This window comes from Ceratotherium simum, chromosome 22, assembly GCF_057802395.1.
Source record: "Ceratotherium simum simum isolate JZ-2026a chromosome 22, ASM5780239v1, whole genome shotgun sequence".
NCBI classification, from domain to species: domain Eukaryota; kingdom Metazoa; phylum Chordata; class Mammalia; order Perissodactyla; family Rhinocerotidae; genus Ceratotherium; species Ceratotherium simum.
This window is the reverse complement of record NC_141921.1, coordinates 47,833,073-47,856,477: the sequence shown is the minus strand read 5'-3', so window position 1 is coordinate 47,856,477 and position 23,405 is coordinate 47,833,073. Positions and strand designations below refer to the sequence as shown.

At 54.2% G+C, this 23,405-nt stretch overlaps 1 protein-coding gene across 1 annotated transcript in view; it reads left to right on the top strand.

The window, feature by feature from the left end:
- The first annotated feature begins 2,612 nt into the window (after positions 1–2,612).
- Positions 2,613–23,405, top strand: part of AJAP1 (adherens junctions associated protein 1) — a 133,593-nt gene continuing 112,800 nt past the window's right edge. The window contains exon 1 of the transcript XR_015555878.1: positions 2,613–2,721. The gene's annotated coding sequence lies outside the window, so the exon portion shown is untranslated. The remainder of the gene's footprint in view (positions 2,722–23,405) is intronic.

Below are 23,405 nucleotides of genomic sequence, written 5' to 3'. Positions count from 1 at the left end.
ATGTAGTAATAAAAAAGAGTGCACATTGCTATGTCAAAAATTTATTTTATTAAAATTTTTACATTGCATTTCAATATAATTGGTTTCCTAACAATCCCGTGCATTTTAGTGTCTGCACTCATAAACCTACTGAGACAAGTTCCGCAGGTTTGCACAAGGCTGCCCAAGGGGTCCCTGGAGCAGAGGGGTCAGGAGCCGCTCTCAGCCCCCTGGCTTGCTCCAGGGTTATTCTGGCTCCTGGAAGGGCATCCTGGTGCAGCACCCCCACTTCGGCCCGCTAGGTGGCAGCAGTGCAGGCGCCCCCTTCTCTCCAGGCTATTCTGGGAGCAGCCTGTTGTTCCAGGACCTCCTTGTCTCCCTTGGTGGGATCTGTCCCCCACGTGCCCAGGGCGGGGGCTCTAAGGGAGACCATCACGAGTGGCCAGGCAGGCAACGTGCTGACTCGGCCTGTCGTCTCTGGACCATAACAGTTACACCCTGTGAGGCCCATCACCTTTAGTCCCCACAAAAACCATGGAAAGGAACATGAAACCCACTTTATGGATGAGGAAACTGAGGGTCAGAGAGGTTAGAGAACGCGCCCAGGTCCCCACGGTCATAAACAGCAGTGCCTGGTCTGCCCATGTCAAGACTTGGGTTCCTGACACCACCACCTGTGCTCCGGCCCCCCTCCTCAGGGATCTCCATGGGGAGGCAGGTCACCCCGGCCTCCTAGACGCCTTTGGCTCTCCAAGACCTGGAGGCCCGGGGACGAAGAGCCTACCTGGGAGGCCGCGGTCCCAACCACACTGGGCCTCCCCCCCACGCCCTTGCATCTGCAGCATAAGGGCTGCACTAGCTTGATTTCTAGGGCCCTCATTTTGCACCTCCCTCCAGGGCCTTGAGAGTTGAAAGTAGGGCTTTGTCGTGGCTTCTCAAGGAGTCAACAGGTCTGGCCTTCACTGGAGAGTCTTACTGCGTGTCACTTTCTCAGGGAAAGGGGTCCCCATCAGTGCCCTTCCTCCTCTAGTCACTGTCTTGCAAATACAGCCTACCCAGGTAAGCATGGTTCCTGGGATGCCTAAGCGGCCAGAATGGAGAATCGGGGAGGCCAAGTCCGGGAACTCTCCAGCGACTCCTCCGGAGCGGGCCTGGCCCTGCAGCAGCTGCGGTTGGGCTAGCAGGGGCTGCCAGACGCTCAGCTCGGGACTGTTGGAGCGTCAGGATTCAGGACTGGGCAGGGATGGGGCAGAAGTGCTGCAACTCTGACCAGGAACGCAGACTTCTTCCCTCAGCGCCCGAGGCCGGGGCCCAGGCAGTGGGAAGAAAGGAATCCCCTAGGAGGGGACCCTCCGCCTCCTACAGACTCCGTGGCCCCTTTCGTGCAGCTCTGCCTAGAGGAAACTTTCGCGCAGCCCCCCGCTCCACGCGCCCCCGAGAACTCCCTCGGGAACGCCGCCTCCCCACATCAGCTCTCTGGGTCCACCCGGCACACCCGTAACCGGGCCGGAACCTCGAACTGCTTCGCATGCCATCTGGTTACCGTGGCAACACCATCCGGCGGCGCTGGCGGTCCAATCCGAGCCCGCGGCCTTTCTCTAGCCTTTCCCAAGGTGGGGACCGGACGAGGCCGGGGATGGGGGAAGACGCGGCCGGGGGCCCTGCCTGCGGCGTCGCCAGGGTGGGGCACAGGCCCCCGCGGCGAGGCGGGCCACTGGGAGCCTGGGCGGCGAGAGGCAGCCGGCCCGGACAGGGGGCTCGGGCTCCAGTTAGAGGGGCGGGGAAGCGGGTGACGTGAGCCGGGCCAGGCGGGCGGAGTTGGGACCCGCTCGGGGAGGCGGGGGCGAGCGCGCGGAGAGGCAGACGCGCGGAGGGAGGCGGCTGAGCAGCGCCGGCGGCTCTGCGGCGGGCGCGGTGGGCGCGGGCGGCGGGGCCCCGGGATCCCCGCGCGCCTCCTCGGCGCGGCGCCGCCGCCGCGCGTCCCCACGCCCCGCGCTCCACGGCGCCCTCGCCCCGCGCGCCTTCCGTGCCCTCCTCCTGCCAGCCTCCGGCGCCGCGGCCGTCTGCAGAGCGAGCGCTCAGACGGAGCCCCCGGCCAAGTTGACCGGCGCCGACCGGCGGCGAAGACCCGGGCAGAGCCCCCTCACCCGGTGGCGCGCGGAGGGGACCTGCGTCCACCTGCGTCGCCGTCGCCCGCACCCCGGGACCGCGCCGCCCCCTCGGCGCAGGGCTCGGACTGGAGGCAGGAGTCGCGCCGCGAGACACGAACCGTGCGCGGCGGCGCCGCCTGGCCTCCCTTTTCGCTACCCCGGAGGACGAAGCCGCAGCTCCTCTGACCCTCGCCGCGCTGCCATAGCGTCGGAGCGCGCCCCACCAGGGCCGGCCGCGGGGGCCCCTGCCTCGCCTCCACCTTCGCTGGGTCGCCCCCGGAGGGGGCCGGGAGCCCCGCGCCCCGGCCGGAGGATGTGCGCCCCCGCGGGCCGCCCCGCCTGAGCCATGCGCCCCAACGGCGGCGGCGCGCCGGCCGGCATGGAGCCCCGCGCGGCCGCGCTCTGACTCGCTCTGCGCCCCGCGGCCGGCGGTCGGCGGGCGGCGGGCGGCGGCGGACCGAGAGCCAGAGACCGGCGCCGCGGGACGGAAGCGAGCGGGCGCGGGCGCCGCGCAGATGGCCGGGGCGAGCAAGGTCTGAGGCTCCGCTCCCCGAAACGTGACCATGTGGATTCAACAGCTTTTAGGACTCAGGTGAGAGACCCGGCTGGCGCCCGGGGTACGAATGGGTGCCTGGGTGCCAGGCTGGGCTGAAGCTGTGCTTTCCTTAAGGTTGCAAATAAAGGGATCCCTTCCCCGCTCCCCGCGAGCGGCCAACGGCGTGCACAGGGAACCGGGTCTGAGCGCCAGTCCGGAGCTCGGAGCCCCGCGGCCCCGCAGGGAGTGGCCCGCTCTCCCGGCCTCCGCGCGTCCAGGTTCGGGCAGGGGCGCCCGCCCCAGCTCACCGGGCAGCGGGGCCGGCCGGGCGCGCCCGCGGCTCCCGGCGCCAGCAGCGCAGTGTCCTGGCCGGCCGCCCCAGCGCGCATCCTCCCAAGGGCCCGGGGCGAGGCGCGGGCCGCTGGACGCGGGGGCCGGTGGGCCCAGGGCGGGGGCCGAAGCTGCCGGGGAAAGCCAGGACTACCGGCTCCCGGACAGAGCTTGGCAGGCGGAGTTGGAGAAAACCAAAACCAACAGCCACTCCGCCCGCTTTCCCCTTCCTCGGGGCCCCGGGCCTGGGCAGGTGCCTCCCGGGCTCCCAGCTGCCAATCCAGCTGTTTGGCAGTGACCTCCGGGCCCAACGGGCGCGCACAGCTGGCGGGCAGCTGGGGCGGGAGACGCTGGGGCTCTGAGGAAGCCTGAGCGGGCACCCCCCCCATCCACCCACACAAACACCCGCGGGAGCGCCCCGAGGGTTGTCTGTGTCCCGGACTCCGGGGCCACTTGGAACCGGGACTTCGAGTCCGGAGCCGGCCGTGGGGGTACCTAGGAAGACCCTTTTCGGCAAACTTTGCCCGAGTGCCGTGTCGCTAGTCCTCCAACCCCAGCCTTGGCCGGCCTACGGCCCAGCAGGGCACAGTTGTCCCTTTGGCTGGGTAGGCTGCCTCCGAGCCGTCGGTCGCCTTCTTGGGGGGCTCCGCGGAGCTGGTGCGTTTCGGTCCCATGTTGCAGCCTAGAGCCAGCCGGGAGGACATAGGCGGAGGCGGAGAACCCAGCGTGCGGTTCTCGCGTTTGTCCACTGGGATGCACTGCGCTCACGCGCTGGGGAGGAAAGCGGCCGGTGGTTACTGGAGCAGGCTGCCTGAGCCGCCCCCACCGCCGCCCGAGGAAAGCTGGGGGGAGTGAGCCGAAGGGAGAATCAAGTGCGCGTCCTGGTTTTGAGAAATCGGAAGAGGACAGAGCATGCCAAGCGTTTTCTAGCTACCCTTGGTTCATGAGCCGATTCCCCACTCTGGGGATAAAGACTGTTTAAAACAGCTAGTGAAACTGTCAAATGTTATCACTGCCTTTTTCTGGAAAGCGGAGTTCCTTCTCTTGGTGGCTGGGTCTTGCTTGCCGCGTGGGCTGTAAAAGGTTAATTATGAAGTGGCTCGTGTTGGGTATGATACCCTGTGCTTGGACCACATAAGATCTGGGCTCGGCCTTTCTGGGACACAGACAAAATGGAGCGAGGGCAGCTTTGCTGTGGTGACCCCATCCAGCTGCCCTGCTGTCTGCCTCCTGGTCTCAGCCAGACCCCAAGGGCCTTGGGAACATCAAAGGGGTCTCTGCCCTGGCCTGGGGTGCACCTTCAGCTCTAGATGCTTCCTGAGCTGCTGTCTGGCTCTCAATGGCTGACTGACTGCCTGCAAGTTATTTGAACCGACATTTTTTTATTACTAAGTTGCTAGATTGAAAGATTAGTACATTTTGATAAGGGGAGAGGAGAGTCAATATCACAGAAAGAAACATCTCTGTTGGTTCAAAATTCACTGAAATGGTTCCTCTCCAGCATCCCCAGGTGAGAGCTCCTTGGGATTTTGCTTTAGGAAATAGTTCTGTTGGTGATTTTGAAGTTTGACCTTTTGTTTTTTTCCCTTCGGTGTTAGCACAAGAGATTTTCTGTAAGCGTGCCTCTAAGGACGAGCCATCGCCTGCTGGGGAGGCTGACAGGAGAGAGCTCTGTCATGTCTGTTAGAGCCGTCTCCCGGCCAGGAGAAGGGGCCGAGCTGGGAAGGTCTGTGCACTTTGCATCGCAGCACCAGGCATGCGGTCATGGTGACTGAAAGCCAGGGGTTGCTTCCTCGCGACCTGGAAGTGTGCTTTTTCCTTGCAGATAGCTCGTCACCTTGGCTCACAAGCCCCTCCACCGCTCCCCAGGTGAGCACTGGCCTGCTGCCAGGCTCCGAGCCTGGTTATGTCAGGCAGACACTGAGCCTGGAGCCCAGCTGGGGCATCGCCTGAGTGAGGGGCTGTCCGCTCCGGCTTCTGAGACAAAGTCTGGGCTTGGATTTTTGCTTCTGTGTTTGAAAGGAGCTGTGCGTGGAGCCTTTTCTTCTTAGGAGCGGGGGGAAACAGATTGAGTCTTACTGAGCTGTTTTATGCCTTTTTGGTATAGTTGTAGCAAAGCTCCAAGGATACCTTCCATCAGCACAGATGACGGTGTCTCTTGAAGGCGGCCCTGGCTTGACCGGCTGCGTGGGAGCTCACACATAGACGAGCATGAGAGCAGCCTGGAGGGGCGCTCTTACTCAGCAAGCAGCACAGAGTTCCGAGGTGGGCTGCCTGGTCGTGAGTGGCCTCTGAGGCCCCTGCCCTGGGTGGATGCTGCAGCTCTCTCGGGGGCTCAGAGCCTGTGAGGCATTTGCTGGGCGCCCTCAGGAGCGTAATGCCTAGCCCACGCCACGGCTTCTTCCCAGGCCGTGTCCATTGGGGTCTCTCTGTCTGCTCCTCCTCCCTCCCTAAGGTTCTGTCGCCCCTTTGGTGTGGGAGGCCCTGGGTGGGTGTGTGCGTGTGTGGTGGGGTGAGCTGTGTAACAACGTAATGTGCCTCTCTTCTTCCGTGGGGTGCTTCACAGCTCAGAGGCCCTCACCGTGCTCGTCGCAGCTCATTTGGGCCTCGGGCACAGACTCAGTGGGTGGGCCGTCGCCCGCCCCGCTTGTGAAGTCCTCCAGCAGCTGGGGCTGTGCTGCCTGGCTTTAGAGGCCAGAGTGAGACGCTCTGTCCACAGACATTGCCCTCCTGGTGAGTCCTGGCTCGTGCCCATTTCCAGCTGCTGCTATCAAATTGGCTGCAGCTGGAATCGTCGAGTGTCAGTGGCCGTGACACTCCTCGGGGAGAATAGTGCTGGCAGCAATCGCCATGTTAGGAGGCAGCTCAAATCTCCCCACCACATGGGTGCCGGCCCCCATGTACCCACCCCACCCCACCCAGGGGATCCACAGTCCAAGCAAGGGAGGGGCTGGTGGGGTCCTCCCAGTCTGTCCCTTCTGTTGACTTATTTAATCACCTGCTTGCTTTTCTTCTGTGCATTGAAGAGGGCAGTGAGCAGGGAGCAGGGCAGGACAGCCCCATGCCTTCCTGAGATGTGTGTCTCCAGGTCCCTGGAGAGGGAACAGCTTGCTTCCTGTATCCTCCTGGCCCAGGGCACCCAATGGGGTGGGAATGCTGGTGTCCCACCCCGGCATCCTCATCCCAACCCACTGGCCTGGGCACCATCAAGATGTTTGGCAGAAGTGGGCTGCGTGTCCCCAGGCTTTTTGTGGGAAACCCAGAGGGTGCCCAGAGCTTGTGGACGGAAGCATCCAGGTCATGATGGAGTGGCTGAACACCAAACCCCGACCCAGCGATGACTACTGAGCCTTCGGGAGCCCAGGGGCTCCTGCCTGGGGTCACTAAGAGTCATCTACTTTCCATCCGTGGTTGCTAGGTATTCTTCAAAGGGTTACAAGTCAGGAGAGACTAACTTGATGTAAAGATTAGCTTGGAAAGCCAAATATGTGCTTGATCTAGATTCTCGTGTTTGAAGTCTGGCCCGAGAGGGTTTCTCCTGCCTGATACCAGTCAGATGTGAGGGGGAGGCAGGAGCAGAGGCTCGCTGGGGCGGGAGCAGGCAAACTGTGCGTGAACTCGACTCTCTTCCCTTAAGACCCCCTACCCTCTTCCAGGAATCCAAAGAAGTCATGAGTCGTGAGGCCGCCAAGTGGGGAGTACTGCTTACGTAACTCGGATTAACTCTCAGTTAGTAGTCAAAGGTTGCAGCGAGCCCCTCAGAGCTCTGGGGGCCCTTGGGTGGGGGCCCTGGTACCCCCATGTCCATCCATGTTGGGGATGGATCAGAGCCGGCCACCTGGAGGAGGCCTGGCTGCTCCAGCCCCCTCTCTATGGGCTGCACTCTGGACCCCAGCCATGGGCCAGGAAGTTAGGATGCTTCTTCAGCTGCGGGTCCCGGGGACCCCTTCCAGAAGGGCGTGCAGCACGCATTCCCTGACTGCTGCTCTAGGGTGGGGGCTTGAGGGGCAGCTGACTAATGTCTCCCAGCGGCCTTGGGACCTGCTGAGTTAATTGGGATGCCTGGGCGGGCGCAGGGAAGTGGCTGTGCTGGGCTCTGTTTCTCTCATTGGACAGGCTCCTGGGGATGGTGAGAGGCCAAAAACCCACCATGTCTGTGGCGATGGTCACAGAGGAAAAATCTCTCCAACGTGACCCAAAGAGAGTGCAGAGTGGAGGGCGGCGGTGGGAGTCGTGTGTTGGCGAAGGCCAGGCTCCTGCCTCTGGACCACGGGCCGGCGTGTGGCTAGGGGGAGCTTGTATTTGCATTTCCATCCAATGTACACACTCTGCAAAAGGGCGTCGCTTTATTTCTTTGTCTGCTCCCACCCAGGAAAAGATTGGGGCAGCTGTGCTGGGTCCATCTGTGCTTCGACCTTCTCAGCCCCCTGGTCACTGTGCTGCTTCTGTCCTCTCCCTGGGACTTGTACCATTTGTTTCACTTTCTCTCGGGTGGCTGGCCAAGGAGGGCGGGGCTGCAGGGCCCGCGGCCTCTCTGCCCTCCTGACCCGTGTGGTCAGTTGCCTGGGCTGTGTGGCTGCTCGGGCCCTGCCACCTGCCCTCCTCGGGCGTCAGTGCGCAGGCCTGTGTGTGACCTCAGAGGCTTCTGGAAAGGGCGGCATCAACAGCAGTGCCAGGACCGTGTAGCTGGCCATGGGGACTAAGGGGCGTGTCCTCCGGGGGACCTCGGAACCGTGTGCAGACTTCCTGTTTCGCACTGAGAAGAGCCCTGCTCTCTGGACCTGGGCTCTGAGGGCAGGGACTGTGACTCATTCTTTATCACCTCTTGAGCACGGCGTCTGGCACATAGTAGATGCTCAGGAGATGTCTGCGGATGAGTGACTGTGTCCGCCTGGCACAGTGCCCTTGCTTCGTCAAGTCTTGCCCTTGTGGTTACTTTGTCTCTGACACCACACTGAGACCCTAGAAAGGAGTGGCCAGCCAGGGTCAGCCTTAGATTTAGGCCCTGTCCTGCCCCAAGTAGATATACTACTTCTTCAGCTTGGCTTACTGGCACTCACAATTCCACCGTTAGAGATTCATTCCTATGGCTAGAGGATTTAGTCACAGTTGAAAGCGGACATGTTCAGGAAAGACTATCCCATTGAGCTCTTTCAGTCATTATCAGTTCAGGATGAGTGAGAGCATCCAATTTTTAACTGTCTGGAAGGAAGGGTGGGTATAGCTGGGAAGAGAACATGAAGGTAGGTGGCACAGGTTTGGTAGCTGGAAGGGGAAACCAAGGTACTACCAAGGGAGGACATGGGGAGGGGCTTGGGGCAAAAGGGGAACTTATTGGCTTTACAATCAGGCTGAGGTCTCCCCTTCTCCTCGGCTTGCTTGGGGACTGGGACAGTTCATACTTCTACTGGGGACTGGGAAAGGTTAACTAGAGACAGAGCAGGTTCATTCAGAAGAGAAGGTTCTGGTCAGTGTATGAGCCCATGAGCGGACACGTACATACCGTAAGACACCTCCACTCCTGTCCCAAACGTGAGCTACAGAATTTGCACTGTGCTTGGCTGAAACATGTCTGCTTTTTTAAATTGAGATGTATTTGACATACAACATTATCTTAGTTTCAGGTGTACAGCACAACAATTGGGTATTTGTATACATTGTGAAATAATCACCACAGTAAGTCCAGTTAACGTCCACCATACATAGTTACAGGGTATTTTTTTCTTGTGATAAGAACTTTTAAAAGTCTACTCTCTTAGCAGTTCTCAAATATGCAGCACAGGGGCAGGACGTGGGGGTGGGAAAATGGGTGAAGGGGGCCAATAGGCACAAACTTTCACTTATGAAATGAATAAGTCATGGGGATGTCGTGTACAGCATGGCGACTACAGTTAACAAAACATGTCTGCTTTAAATATCTATGGACCATGGAGAAAATGCCCTGGTCCCTGTTTTCATTCATTTCTTTGCATCTTTAATTCTTTCCCCAGTTCTTGAACACCTGGGGGATGCCCGGCCACGAGCAGACGCCATGCAGACCCAGAAATGAGTGGGTTTCTGCTGTCAAGGACTCTGCAGTCCAATAATGAAGGGGGAATATATGTGGATAAAAATACTTTTATCAGAGTAGAGACCAGAACCATCCAATAGAAATATGATATGAGCCACATTTGTATTTTGAAAATTTCCAGTAGCCATATTAAAATAAAAAAGCAACAACAGGTGAAATGAATTTATAATGAAATATTTCATTTAGCTCAATATATACAAAATATTATCATTTCAATGTGTAATCAGTATAAAATAGTATTAACTTTACCTTCTTACCCGGTTCTATGTCTTTGAAATCAGGAGTGTAATTCATTCTCACAACACATCTCACTTTGGGCCAGCCGCCCTGGGGGTGCACAGTGGCCCTGTGGGCTAACAGCTGCTGTACTGGACACTTTCCTAGGGAAACTCAGAAATGAGAAAAGTCAATGTTTAGAGCCTGCCACCTCCCCAGCCAATGTCTGACTTTGGCACGGTTGCTCTGTCTGTACAAGCGCTGGAGGGCCAGCCTGGCCGGCAGCCCTCCTAATTCAACAGTGGACGTTTGCCGAGTGCCAGCTCTGTGCCCGGTCAGCGCCAATGCCAGAGGCAGAACAATGAGCAGGTGGGGGCCAGCAGCCCCTGCCTTCAGGGACCTACAGTCTCGAGAGGGAAGCGGCCGGCTATGCAAGTAGGTCGTTCATACCTGCTGGGGCACATCCCACACCAGGTTGTAACGAAGTGCTTTTGGGGACCCGAGGAGGGAGTGACAGAGCCTGTCTACTTGTAACAGAGGCCGGGGGGACAGCTGATGGAGAGGGAGGACCAGCAAGTGAAAGAGCAGGACAGAAGCCGAGTCACCTTCCAGAAGGGAGAGCTGACCTCCTGGAGGGAGGTTTCCAGGGTTCTCCCCTGACCTACCACAGAGCCAGCGCCAGGCCAGAACCAAGTGGTCCCCGAGTGAACACCCTGGGGTGGCAGACATCGCGGTGGCCCCTGCTGAGCTCCAGCAGCTCACATTCGCCAGAACTGACCCAAAGGCGGGGCCTTCATCCTCTCCCCTGCACCCCAGCGCCTGTCACCGATGCTGACTCCATGCCACCTCGGGCCCCATGGGACGGGGAGAGATGGTGAATTGCCATGGCCTGGTCTCAATAACGACCTTTGGGAACGTTGTTCCAGAAGTCTGTGTCTGTGTGTGCATGTGCATGCTGTGTGTGGGGAAGAGTGGGTGCCTCTGTTGGGCAGTATATGTGGGTGTACATGCGTGGGTGTGTGTTATGTGGGTATAAGTGATTGTGTGCACGTGTAGTGTGTGTGGGTGTGTGTTTGGGGAGCTTGGAGGCCAGTGGATATCAAAGGACTTATTATCAGGAGCTCCAACCCCAGATGAAGAGACTGGTTGCTAAAACAAAACTCCTCCTGCAGAAGGAAATTTGGGCTGGTTCACAGGTTTGAGAGTCTGAATAAGAGAGCGTGTGGAACCTGCCACATCAGAACCTGTCTGCTGTTAAGTGCACAGAGAGGCACCTGGTTCCAGGGCTGCACAGGCGCAAGGGGGGCTCCTGAGGGGATTTCGAGGTGTGCCCTGCATTGGCAAGCCCACCCTGTGCCTTCACAGACCTTGATGGGGCGCCCGCTAAGTGCCAGGCTCCACACAGGTGTGGCTTCCAGGTGGTGGGGTGGGACCTGTGGAAGGAGCGCACTCTGTGGAGGTGCCTTGGTGATCACCTGTGGCCGCCCTTCCTGTTAAAATACAGAATTTGTATTGCTGGACAATTCCACAATTTGGGAGCTCTGTCTAAATTAAATGGTAGACTCTGAGCTCTGAGACAGCTCCGGTTGTGATCGCATGTGAGTTATTTTGAATGCACTGACCTAGTTAGGCAGGGCACAGATTCCTTGTAAGACCTCTACATTCAAACTTACGGAACTTTGGGGCGACTGACTAGCAGATCAAGTGCCCTCTTTTCCCAAATCCAATGGTGCAACCTCCTCAAATTGACATAAGGGTTCTATTAGCTGTTGTGAAGATTCTAGAGAATGGAGGGTGAGGGGGTAAGTAAACAGCAGTGACTTCAGGAGGGGATCTCAGGAGTTCAGGATTGAGTGATGGGCCACAGGGGCCCAGGGCCCTGCAGGGCATTTTCATGCTATTTCCTGGAATCCCTGGTCCTGAAGAAAGGATGTTGAGGTTTGAAGAAGGGAAGAGCTCAGTGGGGAAGGTTTGGCATCAGGAAAGTGCTGTTAAAAAAACTAACATTCTCAGTTCATTTTATGAACCTGATATTACCCTGATATCAAGGCCAAAGACAGTAAAAAAAAAAGAAAATGAAAACTACAGACCAATATTGCCTGTGAAAATAGACCCACCAAAATGCTTAATAAAATATTAGCAAATAAAATTTAGCAATATGTTAAAAGAAGTATATACCATGGCTAAGTGGGGTTTATTCCAGAGATACAAGGATGCTTCAATATAATCCATCAAGGCAATCTGTCATATGAAAAGGCTACAAAAGATAAATCATATGACCACATGCATTTGATAAATTCAACACCTATCCATGATAAGAACTCTCAGAAAAATAGGAATAGAGAGCACTTCCTTGACTTGATCAAGAACATCTGCAAAGCCTGCCACTTGCTTCATATTTAATGGTGAGAAACTGGAAGCTTTCCCCCTGAGATCAGGGACAAGTCAAGGATGTGCACTCTCACCACTCTTATTCAGCATAGAGCTGGAGGTTCTAATCAGTGTGACACAGGAAGAAGAGGAAATAAAAGACATACAGAGAGGAAGAAATAAAACTGTCCCTTTGCAGATGATATGATTGTCTATACAAAGGATCTCAGGTAATCTATAAAAAACTCCTAAAACTAGTGAGTTTAGCAAAGGTGCAGGATACGAGATAAATATACAAAAATGAATTGTATTTCTATCTATTAGCAGTGAACACATGGACACTGAAATTAAAAATGCAATACCATTTACAATCGCTCAAAAAATAAAATTTTCAGTGTAAATCTAACAAAACATATGATGCTGACAACTTGTATGCTGAGAACTACACAATGCTGGTGGAAGACATTAAAGAAAGTCCAGATAAATGGAGAGACATACCATCTTCATGGACGGGAAGACTCAACATAGTACGGGTGTCACTTCTCAAGTTGATATAGAGGTTTATCACAATTCTCATAAAAAACTCAGCAAAATATTTGTACATAAAGATTATTTTAAAATTCATATGTAAAGGTAAAGGAACCAAAATAGTTAAAACAATTTTGAAAAAGAGTAATAAAATAAGAAGCATCAGTCTGTTTGATTACAAGACTTCCATTATATAGCTACCACAATCAAGACTGTGTAGTGTCGATGGATGGGTGGATACGTAGGCAGTGAGACAGGACAGAGACTCCAGAGATAGACTCCCACAGATATGCCCAGCTGGTTTTTGACAAAGATGCAAATTCAGTGGAGGAAAAACAGCCTATTCAACAAATGGTACCAGAGCAACAGGACATTCATAGCCAAAAAGAAAGAACCTCAACTTAAATCTCATTCCTTATACAAAATTAACTCAAAATTGGTAACAGAATTAAACGTAAAATGTAAAACTTTTGGGAAAAAAATAAGGAGAAAATCTTCAAGATGTGGGGCTAGATAAAGAGTTCTTAGACTTGACACCAAAAGCTCGATTCATAAAAAGAAAAACTGATAGAGTGGACCTCACCAAAATTTTAAAATTTCCTCTGTGAAAGACTCTTTTAAGAGGATGACAGACAAGGTACAGAGTGGGAGAGAATATTTGCAAACCGCGTGTCTGATAAAGTACTAGTATGCAAACTACATAATGACTTCTCAAAACTCAACAGTAAAACAATTGCACAATCCAGTTAGAAACAGGCAAAAGCCGTGGGGGCACGTTTCACCAGAGGGGATATTTAGATGGTAAAAGGACGTGGGAATATGTTCAGCAGCGTTAGCCATTAGAGAAATGCAAATGGAAACCACAGTGAGACATCACTATCCGTCTATCAGAATGGGTAAAATGAAAAAGACTGACAACACCAAATGCTGGCGAGGATGTGGAGAAACCGATCCCTCCTCCACTGTGGTGGGAAGGTAGATGGTCCAGCCCCTCTGGAAAGCAGTTTGGCAGTTTCTTATGAAATGAAACGTGCAGGTGCCGTACAGTTGAGCATTTCGCTCTCGGACGTTCATGCTGGAGAAATGAAGACTTTCGTTCACACAAAAACCTGTACGTGAATGTTTATGGCAGCTTGATTTGTAGTAGTCTCAAATTGGAAGCCACCCAGGTGCCCTTCAGTGGGTGAATGGTGAAACAAACTGTGGTTCATTCACACCGTGGCATCGTGCCCGGCAATAAAAATGAAAGAACTGTCGATACACCCAGCAACCTGCATGAGTCTCCAGGGAATTATGCTGAGTGGAAAAAGCCAGTCTCAGAGGTTATATACCGTGTGATGATTCCGTAGTGTTCTTGAAATGACGACATGATGGGGGTGGAGAACGGAGTGGTAGTTGCTGGGGGTTAGAGAGAGGCTGGGAGGTGGGAGGGAGGAGAATGTGGCTGTAACAGGGCAACGTGAGGGGCCCTTGTGGTGGTGGGGATGCTTCCTATTCTGATTGTGTCAGTGTCAGTATCCTCCTTATATCACTTTACTGTCATGTTGCCGCTGGGGGAACTGGGTAAGCGGTACACAGGATCTCTCTGTGTTAACATCTTACAGTTCTTGTGAATCTACAATGAACCTAAAATAAAAAGTTTAATTAAAGAAACTATTATTCTCTACCTACTTGTCAAAGATTAGCACCTGATTGTCTGCTTGTTTGCGGGGGGGGCTATGACCTCTTTAGGGACTGTCTCTGTGGACTTAATGGCAGTCATGGGTGATGTGGAAATGAGGAAAGGGGTAAAAATTTTACTTTACGAAATTTTCTCTGTTGTGATTCTGCCACATTTTTCAGAATGCAAAATACAGCAGCATATGAATGTGCGGTGATGCTAATGTTATGAGATTCATCATCAGTGACAGTAATAAATGACCTGGTGCATAATTATTGGATAAGAAGAGCTGTCCACATCCTTGCATAAATAAGGTCAGCTCTGAAAATAGAGCGGCCTTTTTGGGGACAGCCCCACTTTCCTACCCTGGCACATAGGGTGGCTTCAAGACCATGCTCTGAGGATTTTAAGCCAAACAGGAAAACAGTTGATTTCTCGTTTCTGGATCAGTAGACATGAACCTGAATGTTGTGAAGGCGGAACGTTAGTCTGTGGCTTTGCTGATTTGGTCTTTATGATAAAGACGTGGAGTTTGCGTGTGTGTGTGCGTGCGTGCGTGCGTACACGCGCGCTCTATAAATGCTTGTTGAATTAAGTTGGGTAATGCATTGAGAAGCTCTATGTTAGATTTGACTGTGAGCTTCTGAGATCCCATGAACTAGACCCATCCAGCTAGGAGGTGCTGGAACACACTAGTTCCAGACCTTTCCATAACCCAGGCTTTGCACTAAGTGACAACCAAAATATGCCATCTCACTTCATCCTCAGGACCCTCACGATGACACTGCAAGGCTGCTCTCATTTTACAAAGGAGGAAACTGAAGCTCAGAGAGGTTAAGGAATTTGCCCAAGATCACACAGCTAGCTAGTGGGACAGCTGAGATCTGAACCCAGGTTTCATGGACTCCAAGGTCCATTCATGCTCTTCCCACTGTCCATTACAGCTCCCATGGTTTATGTAAAATCTACTTCTCACTCTTTTGATTAAGTTACATGTTGCCATTTTGAGAAAAACAAAACAAAATTTAATAAAACAGAATAAAACTAGAAGGACCCAGCTGCTATGATGTCAGGCCGGCACTTTATGGATCCAGCCCTTGTATCCAGCTGACTCTGGAACCCTAAGTCCTTCTGGCACGCACAATTTTAGGTGAAAGTTTTATAGTCTAAATGAGAGATTATTTTGCGGCAAAGAATTAATGAAATGTCATAAAGGAATGAAAACATATCTGTGACAGATACTGTTAATCAATCTATTTAATAATTAAAAATAAATATGTCACCAAATCCAAGGAGGCCCCTCTTGAGAGCTCTTGTGAAATTAAACTGGAAATTAGTGAATGACCAGGTTGAGAAGCTTGGGTTCAGCGTAACTTAGAAGCCTGTGTAAAAAGGATGGCCCACCGTGTGTGTGTGTGTGTGCGCACGCGCGCGCCTGTGTGTATTTATTTATTGAGGTATAATTTGTGTTCCATAACATCCACCCATGTTAAGTGTACAATTCAATTATTTTTAGTAAATTTCCCATATGTGCAACCATCGCTGTAGCCGTACTAGAACATTCCCATCACCCCCGATAAGGTCCCCACGCTGTTTACGGTCAGTCCCCATTCCTACCCCCAGCCTCAAGCAACCACAAAAATCTATGGATTTTTGTCTCCATAGATTTGCCTTTCTGGACATTCCTATAAATGAATCATACAGAATGTGTGTCTTCTGTCTGGTTTTCTTCATGTAGCGCAATGTCCTTGAGGTTTGTTTACGTTGTAGCATGTTTCTTCCATCCTTCATTATTTCTGAGTAGATGCTGTGTTTATCCACTCACCTGTGACGGGCTTTTGGCTTGTTTCTACCTTGTGGCCAGTACGAATCATGCTGCTGTGAACGTTGTTTCCATTTCTCTTGCCTCCTCATCTACTTTATAACCACAGGGGGAGATGCCTCTGGGGCTCGGAGAAGCCCCCATGCCTTATCCGGCTGGTGGAGATGCTCTGGGCCAGGTGTCCAGGCTTGCCCCCTCTGGCTTGGATTCGCTCCTTTCCTCACTCGAAGGAGAACAGCTGACTACACACAAGCATTGTCTATTTGTTCATTTTTCATTTGATAAACATTTATTGAGTGTCATCTGTGTCTCGCCGTGGCGCTGCGTCCTGGCGAGATAAAGGTGAGGACAAAGGTTTCCGTGGGCCTTGGTACAGAGATCCTGTGAGAAGGAGCATCTTGATTCATGGGAGGGCGGGCTCCTCGCTGGCCCGGGCGTGGGTCCTGTGGCTGGAGGAAGGCAGCGTGTGGCCTGGGGGGGAGTGGAGGGGGTTGGTAGGTGGTCCTGCAAAGAGCCCCCCACCACGGAGCCTTCTCTGGCTGTGCCTCGGTGGCGTGGTCCTCAGGCCCTCCAGGGAGCCCAAGGGAGGTGCCGTGCTTGTCTTGATCCCGTGCTTCCTTCCAGAGGGCACTGGTGCTGGGAAGTCCACCCTCCTGGAGTGCCTTGCGGCAAATGGCTTTAGGTTTCATTTTAGATGAAGGAGACAGTGCCGGGTCCGTACACACAGCACAGAGCCCACAGGAAGCTTCCCGGGCGGAGCTCTTGCTGCGTGGTGGGTGCCGCACGCAGCTCCTGTGAAGGTCCAGTGCTCAGCGATGCATGTGCGTTCCAAGATGGGGCTGTTTCCAGAGGAGCTGGGACCTTTGCACAGCCTGATTTCATAAAAGGAAAAAATGAAGCGAGTATTTACCAACATGCGAAGAGACAACAGACCCGCTGGTTGTCCTGGAGCCTGCGTTTCAGGCTGGGGACATGAGGAGGGGGACTCCTGGCATCCTTCCCGAGCTGGTCCCATGTGCCTGGACAGGAATCATGGCCCAGCTGGCCCAAGAGGGTCTTTGCTCTCAGATGCCAGCTTATCAGCTGGTGTCAAGAGCAGGGGCTCCCCAGACCCAGGGACGCAGGAGAGATCTCAGCTCTGCTGACCAGGGCTGATTGGGTGTAGCTGCTTCCTCGAGCTCTGTGTTGAGAAGGATTCTGAGTTCTCCTTGAGGCTTAGAGAGGGAAAAGTGTCTGTAGACTGTTCATTGTGTCTGTGCTGAGCGTGGGTTGGGAGACTGGTTGCCCGAATACCACAGGAGTCCCGTCCCCCCCAGGAGGACTGACTGCAGGGCTTGCTAGTGGTAGTGGGCTGAACACCTTGATGGTGGCATGTATATACCAGTGAACACGTGTGCTTACTGTGTACCAGGTACTGCGCTAAGCACTTGACATAACTTAACTCATCCTCACAACAGGGCTGTGATGTAGGCATTTTTTTTTTTTTGCTGAAAAAGATTCTCCCCGAGCTAACTTCCACTGCCGATCTTCCTCTTTTTGTATGTAGCCACCACCACAGCATGGCTACTGACAGAGGAGTGGTGTAGGTCCACTGGAACTGAACCCAGGCTGCCTAAGTGGAGCGTGCTGAAAACCACTCGGGCACCGGGGCTGGCCCTATGGGCATTTAATTATCTCCTTTTTGCAGAGAAGGCACAGAGAGGTTGAGTGGCTTGCCCAAGGTAACACAGCAAGTAAATGGCAGAGCCAGGACTCAAACTGAGGTAGTGTGGCTCCAGTATCTGTCCTCTGAACTGTCACATCCTGTTCTCCCCAGCCTAGAAGACAACACATGGAATTTGGATGTATTTAAGGACTGCAGTGTCCGCCAGGCCCAGGCAGGCAGCAAAGCATGGGATTGGAGCCCAGTGTCTAGGGTCAGTTTCTTTCCTGTCTGCTCCGTGTGGGACACACATGGATGCCCAGGATGCAGAGGTGAAAAGGACACTTCCTCACCCTCGGGTGTTCTGAGTCTGGTAGGAAGGATGGTGGCCGTGGAGTGCCCCTGTGACAAGAGAAGGCTGTCTCTCTGTTTGGGGGCTGGTGCCCCAGGAGTCGGGCCTGTCTGAGGGATCAGCTGGGGAGCACGGAGGACCGACACACACAGTCAGCTCTTCCCCACGATTGGCTGCAGAACCTCTGGACAGCGCCCTCCTGCTGGGGGCGGGTCGAGAACGCAGTCCTCACACGGGTCAAGGATGGCCCTGGGAGGAGGCGGTGATTCTGGAGACAGGGCAGGTCGAGTCCACGCCTGCTGCTGTTTCCTTTGGCGAACCTTTAGGTGACGCCCCGCGTGGCTCCGACGTGCTCCTGCTGGGGCGTCTAAATAACGTAGCTCACCTTGGACGGGAGCCCGGTAACCGCCTGCCTGGAGCGACGGCACCGTGATCGCAAGTAAACGTTCCGTTGTGGAGTCCATCTCCACGTTGTTGCAAAAAGCCTTCTTGAGCAAGAGTGAAGAATTACCCGGGGACAGTAGACTTCATTGGCATGCAAGTACTATTTTTTAAAATTGACTTTTCTAAAAAAGAGTCCGTTACCAGGCAGGGGCCTTGTATCTTGCATATTGCAGTGAACCTCCCGAAACCACGCGGCAGGCCTTGTGACAAAGCCTCAGCCTCCTGCCCCGCTGAGGACCATGTCCCCACCCTCAGCCAAGAGAATGTTACAATGAGGAGGGACAGAACCCACCCAGGAGTCGGTTTTCCTCACGCCTCCCACCCCCTTCTTTGTAAAGAGGAAATTCAGGACTGTACCCAGATGCTGAGGAAAGCTGTGCTTCCTGCCGAGGGACACGGTGGCTTTCAGAATGCAAGGATTCTTTAGGGAGCCAATTATGCAAGACAAGCGTAAGCATGTTTATTTTTACGACACCGCATTTCAAAATCCCAGCAAACGTTGATGGAATGGCCCCATTAGGCGCTGGGGCCCCTGGATGCCGTGATGTTACACCTTGCTTTGCGGGGAGCGTTTGTGGGCTCTTGATTAAGGCCCCGGTGCTGGGCTAATTTACTGCCCCTCACCACCCTGGAGCTCTGCTTTAGCTCTCCCCGCTCCAGGTTCCTTCTTCCCTCAGCACTTTTCAGGCTAATTTGATTCCCTTCACAGAAGCCTGATGCTCCAGAAAACCTGAGCTGTGAGCTCACTCAGCTGGTTCTCACGCCCAGGTCACGGGGTGGGGTCAGGGCTGTGGCTTTGTAGCAATAACCACCCTGGGTGTCCCCCGAGGGTCTGCTGCCCCAGGACCACAGCCCAGGCTGACTCAGTGCCCGGTGGGGCGAGGAAGAGCCCCTCCTGATGCCTTCATTCAGCAGACGAAGATGGAGTGCCCACCGTGTGCGGGTGCTGGGCTGGGCACAGGGGTGGGGGAACCCCCTCCTGGCCCTGCAGGAACTTTCAAACAGAGGTGCAAATGGAATTGCAGGAGCCAAGAGGAGGAAGGAGGTGGCTCTACCTGGAGCAGTTGGGAAGGCTTCCTGGAGGAAGTGGCATTAGACCTCCATCTGGGAGCACGAGTAGAAGGAAGCCAGGTGGGCCCAGGAAGGAAGGTGCATCCAGGTCGAGGGAGCAGGGTGGCTGCTGGGTATCGAGCACTTACGGTGTGCGTGCTTCACAGACGGGGACATGGAGGCACCTGCTGGTTAAGTGACCCGCTGAGGACCCCCACCCAGGAGGAGTGCAGGTGCGGGGAGTGGGCAGAGCAGGTACATTGGATGAGTCTCCGGTTCTGTGTAGCTGGGGGGGAAGGCGCGTGTAGGGCAGCCAGAGGGAGGAGCCTGGGAGGGCCAGCAGGGCCCGAGTGTGGGGCCTTGACGCCAAGCCCAGGACTCCTGTCTCTGTCCTGCAGGCTGGGGAGCCGGGGATGGTCTTGGGGGAGGTTCTGCTCCTCCCCCGCTGTGTGTTCAGGTGGAAGGGGGAACACCACCCTGGGGAGTGAGTGGGGACGACACGGGCCACTGAGAGGTGGGGCAGTGAGCAGACTTGGAGGAGCCGCCGTGGGGCAGAGCCTCACGTCATGGCTGGTCAGTCATGGCTGGTCATCGTGGTCGTGTGCTGGGCCCCGGGGAGGCCGATCAGAAACAGAGGCCGGGAGCCCTGGGGCAGAGGCCCGGAGGAGACCCCAGTGGGCAGGGCCCGGGAGAGGGAAGACAGCCAGGCCAGGCCCTTGGAAGCGCGGCTGCAGTCAGTTGCCTGGCGACTCTGGTCTGTGTCCACTCAGAATTACTCTTAGGGGCAGCGCTGGCTCAAGACCACACGGGGACAGCACACACCGTGCCCCCACCCTTCCCGCTTTAGCTCTCCCCGCTCCAGGTTCCTTCTTTCACCCCTGCCGCTCCCTCAGAGGAACCCGTCCCCTCCCGGTGATGCTCAGCTTGGCCCCCACACTGCGCGTTTGCGTTTGGGGAGGACCCCCCCGGAGCAAGGGGTGAACCAAGAGCCCGAGCAGTGCGGGGTGTCAAGTAGGAAAGGGAGGACTCTAGGGAATTTGTTTCCTCCCCAAATAATGTCGTCAGGGGCTGCTGCCTTTGTCCACGTGTGGGTCCACACCTGGGGGGCAGGAAAGCTAAAAGCCCCTTTCTTAAAGTAGCTCAAGAAGAGAACTGGGGTGCGTGTGCGTGTGTGTATGTGGAGTGTGTGGGGTATGGATATGTAGGTGTGTCTGTGTGTGTGTCTATGCATGTTAGGTGTGTCTATGTCTGTAAGTGTGTGTGGAGGGGTGTATGTGGAAGTGTATGTGTTGGTGTTTGTGTGTGTTGTGGAGTGTGTGCATTGAGGATTGTATTTGGTGTATGTGTGTGTGTATGTGTGTGTATGTAGGTGTTGTGTATGTGTGGGTGAGTGTGGAGTGTGTGCATGTAACTGTGTATGTATGTGAAGGTTTGTGTGTGTCTGTGTCTGGGTGTATGTGTGTGTGTAGGTGTAGTGTCTGTGTGTCTGTGCCTGGGTGTGTGTAGGTATGTGTGTGTATGTAGGTTTCTGTAGGAGTGCTTGTGTATGTGCATGTAGGTGTGTGGATGTGTGGAGTGTGAGTGTGTGTCTATCTGGGTCTGTGTGTGTTTGGAGTGTGTAGGTGTGTGTGTTGGGTAGGGGTGTGTGTGTGAAGGTGTGTATGTGGAAGTGTGTGAGTCAGTGTCTGTGTGTTGTGGGGGATATGTATGTGGAGTGTGTGCATGGAGGTGTATACGTGGAGGTGTGTGTGTCTGTGTCTGTGTGTGGAGTGTGTGTGTATGTCTGTATATGTGTGTGGGGGTGTATGTAGGTGTTGTGTAAGTGTGTGTGTGTGGAGTGTGTGCATGTAGGTGTGTATGTGGAGGTTTGTGTGAGCGTCTGTGTCTGGGAGTGTGTGTCTATGTAGGTGTAGAGTATGTGTGTGTACATGTATGTATGTGTGTCTGTGAGTGGGGTATGTGTAGGGGTATATGTGTGTATAAGTGTTGTGTATGGGTGTTTGTGTATGTGCATGTAGGTGCATATGTGGAGGGGTGTGTGTGTTGTGAGGTGTGTGTGTAGGTGTGTGTATATGTGCAGCGTGTCTGCAGCTGAGTCTGTGTGTGTGGAAAGTGTGTGTCTATGTGTGTGTGTGGAGGTGTGTGGAGTGTGTGCATGCAGGTGTATATGTGGAAGTGTGTATGTGTGTGTCTGTGTTGTGTAGGAGTGTGTGTGTGAGGAGTGTGTGCAAGTAGGTACCTTTGTGGAGGTGTGTGTCTGTATCTGAGTGTGTGTGTGGAGTGTGTGCATAGTGTATGTGTGTAGGTATGTGTATGTAGGGGTGTGTGTGGAGTGTGTGTGTATGGGTGTGTGTGTATGTAGGGGTGTGTGTTTAGGTGTGTGTGGAGTGTGTGTGTATGTAGGGGTGTGTGTGTGTGCATAGGTGAGTGTATGTGGAGGTGTGTGTGTCTGTGTGTTGTGGGGGGAGTGGGTAGAAGGCCCCAGTGGACTGGAAAGTCACCAGTTAACAAATCTCCGCCCTTTTCATCCATCAGCTGCTGAGTGGTTCAGAAACGTTAGTTAACAAAATCTCTCACAGCCCTTCAAGGTCGGGAAGTAGATTAGCCTTGTTTCACAGATGGTAAACTGAGGCAGAGCAGGGTTAAGCAGTTTTTCTAAGGTTATGCAAGTCAGCAAAGTGGCACCCCAGGACTCCAAGAGGCACTTGACTGGACTCGGGCAGCCCCTCCGTCCAGCCCCAGTCCTGGGAGGGGGACGCCCGGGGAGAGTGGGACACACCCTTTTCTTGTTTTGTGGGTCAGGCGTGTCCTGGAGCCAGGGGCCCCATCTGGGAGATGGAGTGTGTCCAGGGCTGGTGTCCACAGGGCAGAGCCTTCACTGGCCAGGCCTCTTGCCGGGCCCTGCCTGCCTTTGATTGTTTCTCACTTGTTTTCGGTGAGAGACTGAGGTCCATACAGCTCCCAGAGAGGATGGGAAGGGTGGGCTTACCCTCCCCCCACATAACCTCCCCAGCCCCTCCCATTGTTCTAAGACCCCTCTTGTGTAGGAATTCCAGAGTCCTACTGAGTCACAGGTGGGTAGAATTTATGTCAGTGGCCACAGGGCATATTTGGGTTTCATAGGAGGGACCCAGACTCAGCAAACAGGAGGGACCCAGACTCAGCCAACACTTTTTTTTTGTTTACATTTTTTTCCTGAGGTGAAATTCACATGACATAAAATTAACCATTTTAAAGTGTGCACTTCAGTGGCATTTAGTACGTACACAGAATTGTGCAACCATGACTGCTAGCTAGTTCCAAAACATTTTAATCTTCCAAAAGGAAACCTGGTACCCATTAGCTATCACTCCCCATCGGCCCTCCCCTCCCCTGCAACCGCCAGTCTGCTTTCCATCTCTATGGATTTGCCTGTTCTGGAGAGTTCACATACATGGGATCCTACGATATGTGACCTTTTGTGTCTGGCTTCTTTCACTCAGTGTCGTGTCTTTGAGATTCATCCACAGTGTAGTGTGTGTCAGCACTTCACTCCTTTTTATGGCTGAATAATACTCCACTGTGTGGATGGACCACATTTTGTTATCCATTCGTCCATTGATGGACATTTGGGTTGTTTTGCCTTCTGCCTATTGTGGATGGTGCTGCTGTGGACATGGGTGTAGAAGTGTCTGTTTCAGTACCTGGTTTTGATTCTACAGGGTCCATGCCTCGGTGCCAACGCGTCTTGAATGTGGGTTTTATCCACAGCAGCCTGGGTTGGAAACAGCTGCACTGCTTGTGTGATTATGGTCCCTCAGAGCCTGGGTTTCCTCATCTGAAGGGCAGGGATGTCACCCTGCATGAGGTAGGGAGGATGGTGACTGTGCGTGAAAAGCACAGCCCAGCGCCTGGCGAGCACCGGTGGCTGCTCAGTGACAAGCCCCCCCAGGCCCCCCACCCGTCTCCGAGCAGACGGGCCCCGCTTTGCCTGTGGGCCGAGTGTGGAGCGCTGGGTGTGGAGCAGCTGTTCCGTCTTTACTCCTCACACCTCCCCAGGGGGGCCGCTCGGGTGAGAAGGAGCACTTTTTATAAGCTCTACACTAAAGAGGGATTATGAACCATTTTGGGAGTGGATTAGAGCAGTCGCCCCTGGGATGAATCTTATTCTCGGTGACTTTTGCTTTCCCCTCTTCCGGACCTCAGCGCTGAGCCGAGTGGTCTATTGAAAAATACCTGAGCCGACGTTTATCCTTTTAGTGAGATACCAGCCCGGAC